A 6,614-nucleotide genomic window follows, 5' to 3' on the forward strand; every position below is an offset into this window, starting at 1 on the left:
TACACGTTATTACTTTATTAGCAAATATTGCCTAAGGCAAACAAACTAGATTAGCAATTTCTAGGTCAAATTTTTAAATTAATCTTACAAGTGGACGTTTATTATTCATTACCAACGATTGAGAATCAATTTGATAAATTTTGCAAAATTTCCTTGATTAAGGAGCTTTTAGCATCACATGATATTATCTTAAGCAATGAGCGTCAATAATGACGCTTGATAGGATGTATCGAGTGCATGCGGATGATGACAAGAAACTATTCATTTCGATCCCATGGTATTACTGTAAAGGAAGTTATTAACACTGTTTCAGTGAAGAAAAGTTACCACCATATATCTTAAATAATCTGGTTGGTTCTCTAAAGTATAGGTCTGTTCCCAATAATAGGGTTGCGATCCCAAAGCTAACGTGGGTTACTGTCGAGTGTCACCTTCCTACTAGCTGTAATTTATTGGCGTGTTTGACAAAAAGAGTCATGATATCCAATCAAAACTATCTTAGGCTTGAAAAAAGGTGCAACCAAAAAGGATTAAGTGTGCAATGTTAAGAAATGAAATCAAAATTGGCGGCCAAACAGATAAATACACAAACAGCATTGATAAGAACTTCACAGCAAATATTCATTTGTTAGTTGGATGGCCAAGTATTTTGTTTTACCAACCATCATGCCCCGAGTTGAAGAAAAAGCGAGGCCTGACTAACTGATGAATGAGTGTTTGCTGTAAAATGTTTATCGGTGTTATAAATGTAATATTTCTGAAGATATATATATATATGTGATGCATTTAAGACTTTCATGAAGGTTACCTGAGTAGAAATTTTGAACAACAAGGTGGAACCTTGACAAGGTTGAGTTGAAGCGAAGAAGGATTAAGTTATTAAAATAGCATAGCTCCTACTAATACCTTGTTATTTAAATAAAGTTAGAGATATTCATGCAGTAATAGTAAATATTTTTAACTTAAATGCCTCTTTTAAATGGGGCCTGGCATGGCCTAGTGCGTAAGGCGTGCGACTCGTAATCCGGGTTCGCGCCCGCATCGCGCCAAACATGCTCGCCCTCCCAGCCGTGGGGGCGTTATAATGTGACGGTCAATCCCACTATTCGTTGGTAAAAGAGTATCCCAAGAGTTGGCGGTGGGTGGTGATGACTAGCTGCCTTCCCTCTAGTCTTACACTGCTAAATTAGGGACGGCTAGCACAGATAGCCCTCGAGTAGCTTTGTGCGAAATTTCAAAAACTAAAACCAAACCAAGCCTCTTTTAAAAAATAATCCAAATATAACCCTTTAGCAGCTCAATTCCCATCGCAAGCTGCAACTCCTGCATCTTGTTAAAATATTTGTTTGTTTGCTGTTAAGCCCAAAGCTACACAAAAAGCTACCTTGTTCTGCTAACCGCGGGTATTGAAACCTAATTTTTAGCGTTATAAGTTCTCAGACTTACTTCTGAGCCACTGTGGAGTGAAAATACATGCTTCACAACTTACTAAATAATTTTAGCCTCCGCTAAGAAACTGAAATTAGGATAAAATTAGGATACTTTCTGTGATATTAAATCTCAAAACATAAATTTTTATCAATACATATCACACAGTAGCATAAGAGAGTGGGTTAAGATACATCGTTTAATCTCTGACTGTTCACAGGACCCACCTAAAATCAATTATAAACAGGCAACCAATCATCCTTGATAGAAATTTGGGAATTAAAACACAAGGCGTCGGGAAATTAAACAGCTTTCCTTTGTGATTATGCACATGTAGTATTCATAGAAAACAATGTCTGGTCGAGCAAAGGATTCAGATATTGATTGGAGTTACGCCTTTCTATAGTTTTTTCTTCTCTTTAAAAGTGTAATTAACAATAATTTATTGTTCTAAACTCTTTATTAGTTATTGTCAGTTAAAAACACATGATCACTTGTTCTGTTATGTTGTACCATTATTTATTGTTGTGTATTGTTTGTTTGTATTATAAACTGTGAAGACGTTATTAAATAGTTATTATTTGTTTAAACTTGTCTCCTGTCATTTTTTTCATGGTTTACTTTTTGTAACACAAAGAAAATACATATCGAAACCCGACATTAAAGAACCTCCTATTGTTAGGGCCTTAATTGTCTTCTCTGCTAGTTATGTAAGATACTACAATGGTCTAAAGTATTAATTACCAGTACAGGTGATGTCGTTTCGGTACATCAGACATTATCGTTACTTTTTCTGATGCTGAAACAAAATTATACAAGATATGTAATTGATAGAGTAGAAGGAAGGTGGATAATAAACGTTACTCACAGTTCAATAGTCCGTTAGTCTTTATTTGTGCTGCAATAGAATGCGAACCATTGACCCTCGAATTCATAATCCGGAGCGCAAACCATTTGACCTCGTTCAGTCTACTATAAGCGTGTTTCTTTCGACCATCTAACAATTGAGTGTAAGTTCAAAATGCATAATATTATTATAGTAAAATAATTCTTGTTTTTATGCTATTAATGGATGGTCTCCAGTTTAATTTTGAGTCAAATATAATCCCTGAGAATTTTACTGATGTTGCTACCTATGAGTCAATTCAATCTAGATATAACTGTGTTTTAATTTGATTTTTCTGTATGATTTTGAAAATAATATTACTCGTGTTTTTATGCGAATTAATTTTAATTCTCCACTTATTGCAATACAGTTTTTATTTCGTTTAGAAGCGGATTATGTTAATATTGTTGGGTTTGAAGCACCCTTTCAGACTGCAACATCACCTATGAACTTGAGAACACGTTGAGTTCGTTTCGGCCATCATAAAAGAATTTAGGTTTTTGCCGCCTCTAGGCCCATCCTGAAGTAGTTTCAACGCATTTAAGAGACGGATATCGTCTCAATATTGCTACAGGGATTTTGCCACCATAGTCCTATGGCTAGTCTACCTGCGTAGAAATACGTCACTAGGTTCCACAACTTCCAACAGAAATTTATTCCATAAGCCAGCCACCTTGTAAGAGAAACAAAACTGTCTTAACTAGTCTAACTTGCCTCTTTCAGGTCATAAACTTGTGTCCTTTCTTCCTACTGTCTTCAGAATACATTACTACGAAATCGGGAGCATTTATTATATCGATCCTCCGAATAATTTTTGTAAACTACAATAAGATCACATTTTACCCTTTCTCCCTCCCCCAAAAAAGAAATTAAGATATCCTAACCTGTTTGTATAACCCTTTTAAACCCTTTCCAGTAATCCGATATCCTTTCTCAGACAAAGAGATCAAAACTGTATATAATGTTCCAAGTCAGAACTAACTGGTGATTTTGTATACACGGATGATTACCTTTTTGGCTTACCATGTTTTGACTTTAATCAACGTGTCTATACAGCCCTCCAAGATTGTTTGACAGTACTCGACTGGTATTTTCTTCCATTCTTCTTTACAGAAGGCCTCCAACTCTTGCAAGTTTTTCGGATGACGCTGATGAACCTTGGTCTTCAATTCATGCCAAACGTTTTCAATTGGGTTGAGATCGGGTGACTGCGATGGCCACTCCAGAACGCTTATATGGTTCCTCTGCATTCAGGACTGCACATATTTTGATGTGTGCTTAGGGCCATTGTCGTGCTGGAAGATCCAACGACGCCCAAGCCGCAAGTTTTGAGCATTATTCTTGATATAAGTGCCTAATATATCAACGTACTCTTCTTTTCTCATGATTCCGTTGACGCGGTGAAGGCTGCCTACACCAGAAGAGCTGAAGGAACCCCATAGCATGATCGAGCCACCTACGTGTTTAACTGTATGGACGATGTTCTTTAGAAGATTTCGTTCCACCTTCTTACGGAAAATAGAGCGAACATCATTGTGGCCGAAAAGCTCGATTTTAGTCTCGTCTGACCAAAGAATACCTCAAGTGTGCTTCTAAATGAACAGGCTTTAAATATGGAGTTCTACGAGGACGGCATGCTTTGAACCCAGAAGAGCGTAACATATTCATAACTGTAGTTTCCCTTTCCAGTTTTTGTAAGTCATTACGTGTTAAACGAGGGTTCCTACAACTTCTCTGGGAACCTTCCTCTTGGTTCTCTCTGGAATTTTGGTGGGATGTCCGGAACGAGGGAGGTTGGCAGTTGATCCTGTAAGTTTAAACTTGGCAATTATGATTTGAACAGTAGATTTCAGCGCATTAAGTTGTGTAGCAATACCGGAAAGAGACACACAAGACTTGTATTTTGCAATAATTCGGTTTTTTTAAATCACTAGACAGTTGTTTTCTGTTCGCCATGATGACTAAGCAGATAATGACGGAGACGGCGCTAAATTGCCGGAAGTACATTTTTTGCTAACTAAATTCCAATAATTATGAACCCGGTGTCTAGTTCTGAAATGGTATAATGTAGTTTATTCGCCAAACTAAACAAAATGTTTTCGGGAATATCAGTTTTTTCACACGTTCTGAACTGTACAAACACATTCTGCTCTTTCTATTTTTGGTTATTTGTTTATAAACAGTTTATTTGTCGTTTAAGATGGTTCAAGAATAAAAATACTTGGCCAGATAATATTTTCTCAATGGTTTTGAAGAAGGTTAAGGATTGGATATGTGATCAATATGAAACTTTTTTTTTCTAATTTCTTGACACCAGGCAGGTGCCAGAAGTTTGGAAGTTGGTTAACATTACTTCCTTTTTAAGAAAGATGATAAAATTGTTCTAGTAATTATAGGCCTGTTAGTATTACCTCAGCTGTGGGAAAACTTCAAGTTTGATAAAAGATTCTTTGTAATATTGTTTAATATAGACAGAATTTTACTGATGTGTGTTAGTATAATATTCATAATATATTATACTTCTATCAGCCTACTTGTGATACTTTTTACGTTATGAGCAAAAAAACCACTCGGGACGCAGGGGTACGAACACTTTCTGTTGTAACTGTGCAATTACAAAATTTCAATTTAACAACTTCATTCTTCTAAAAACTGCAAAATTTTATACAGTAAAACCTGTCTAAGCCGGAACATGCACAGGGCAGAAACCTGTACAAGCCGGAAATATAGAAATTTTGCAGCATTATCTCAAGATTTCTCTTGTAAAAGGGCTGTCTATGTGGCGGAACCTACGTAACGCGGACGGAAAACTATTTTTCACCAACCTCATCTGTCAAAAAGTGGGATTACAACCTGAGTAAAGCGAAAAAAATATTTTTGATTAAATATTCATTTCTTAATTAATAATTTCTTCAAATATTAATATATTATTGTTTATTTAATAATTTTTTCAGATGTCAATAAATTCTCTGACATTTTGCTGCAGTAAGCATTAGTTAAATATATTCTGTTCTTTTTTCTGCCGTCATTATTTTTGCAGTTTCAAAAAGTTAAGGAAGAATTAACTTCCTGTGGAATGGAAAGTGAATATTAAAGCGTGGATGACAAGTGGAATTTTTGAACAAATTAAACAAAAGAATGGAGCAAGAAAATAGGAATATTCTACTTTTCCTAGATAATGCAACTTGTCACCCAAAAGTTCAATTCTTCAAATGTTTGTTTTGTCTTTCTATCTTCATGTACAACATCAGTTCTACAGCCACTAAATAATGGAATTATACAGTGCATAAAATTGAAATACAGAAAATTGATGCTTCAGTATATTATTGCAAATATTGACAACTGCAAGAAAGCATACGAAATGACCATGGAAATTGATATGTAAGACGTAATTGCATTTTTAAGTCATTCAATCAAATGCATAATAAAGTTTTTTCAAAATTGTGGACTAATTTTTGATAATGGTGGAGATTGTGGAGAAGTTGTTTGTTATGACGATTCTAGAGAAATCCAAACTCTGATTGAGAAGATTGGTGCAGATGATTCTGTGAACGCGGAAAGTTTTGTGAACGTTGACAATAATGTTTTAACAAAAACTGATGAAAATGATTTAAAATCTATAATAGAATTGCAAGATGGTAACAATGTGAGAAATTCAGAAGATTAACAAAATGGAAAAGATAGTGAAGAAATAGAAATTCCTACTTCATTGCAAGTGTTAAGTTATATTAATGCTATCAAATTGTATGCAAAAATGAGGGAGAAAATTAACTTAATGAAAAGGCCGTAGAATTGGTATTCTGTTTTAACCACATGAGAAATCCCATTAAAAAAACGAAACAGTTGAAATTGGACACTTTCTTCAAATAAATTTGATTAAGATTTTGTGTACTTATGTATATTTTGAATGTCTATTTTTGTTCTTATTCTAATAAAGATAGCATAAACAGTATAATAACTTTATTCACAAACGTCTTACTTTCCTTGAGTCAAGCATGTATAACGTTCCGCTCAAAAATTATATATAATTAAGAAAATTAATGTTCACTATGTTTAAGCCGGAAATTTTACTCGGTCCCGTGCGAAACCGCCTAATACAGGTGTTACTGTTCGTACAAATAATTTATTTTCAGTTATTACACATTTTAGTAAAATAATTTTTAAATAAACACATCCTATAATTATTCACCATATTTTATAAGTTAAAAGTTAATGTTCTTTACATTTACGACTTTTTCATATTATAAATAAAACAAAACTTGCTATTTAATTTTGTTTCCTTGTATGTTGGCATAACTCT

This window comes from Tachypleus tridentatus, chromosome 1, assembly GCF_004210375.1.
Source record: "Tachypleus tridentatus isolate NWPU-2018 chromosome 1, ASM421037v1, whole genome shotgun sequence".
Taxonomy (NCBI): Eukaryota; Metazoa; Arthropoda; class Merostomata; order Xiphosura; family Limulidae; genus Tachypleus; species Tachypleus tridentatus.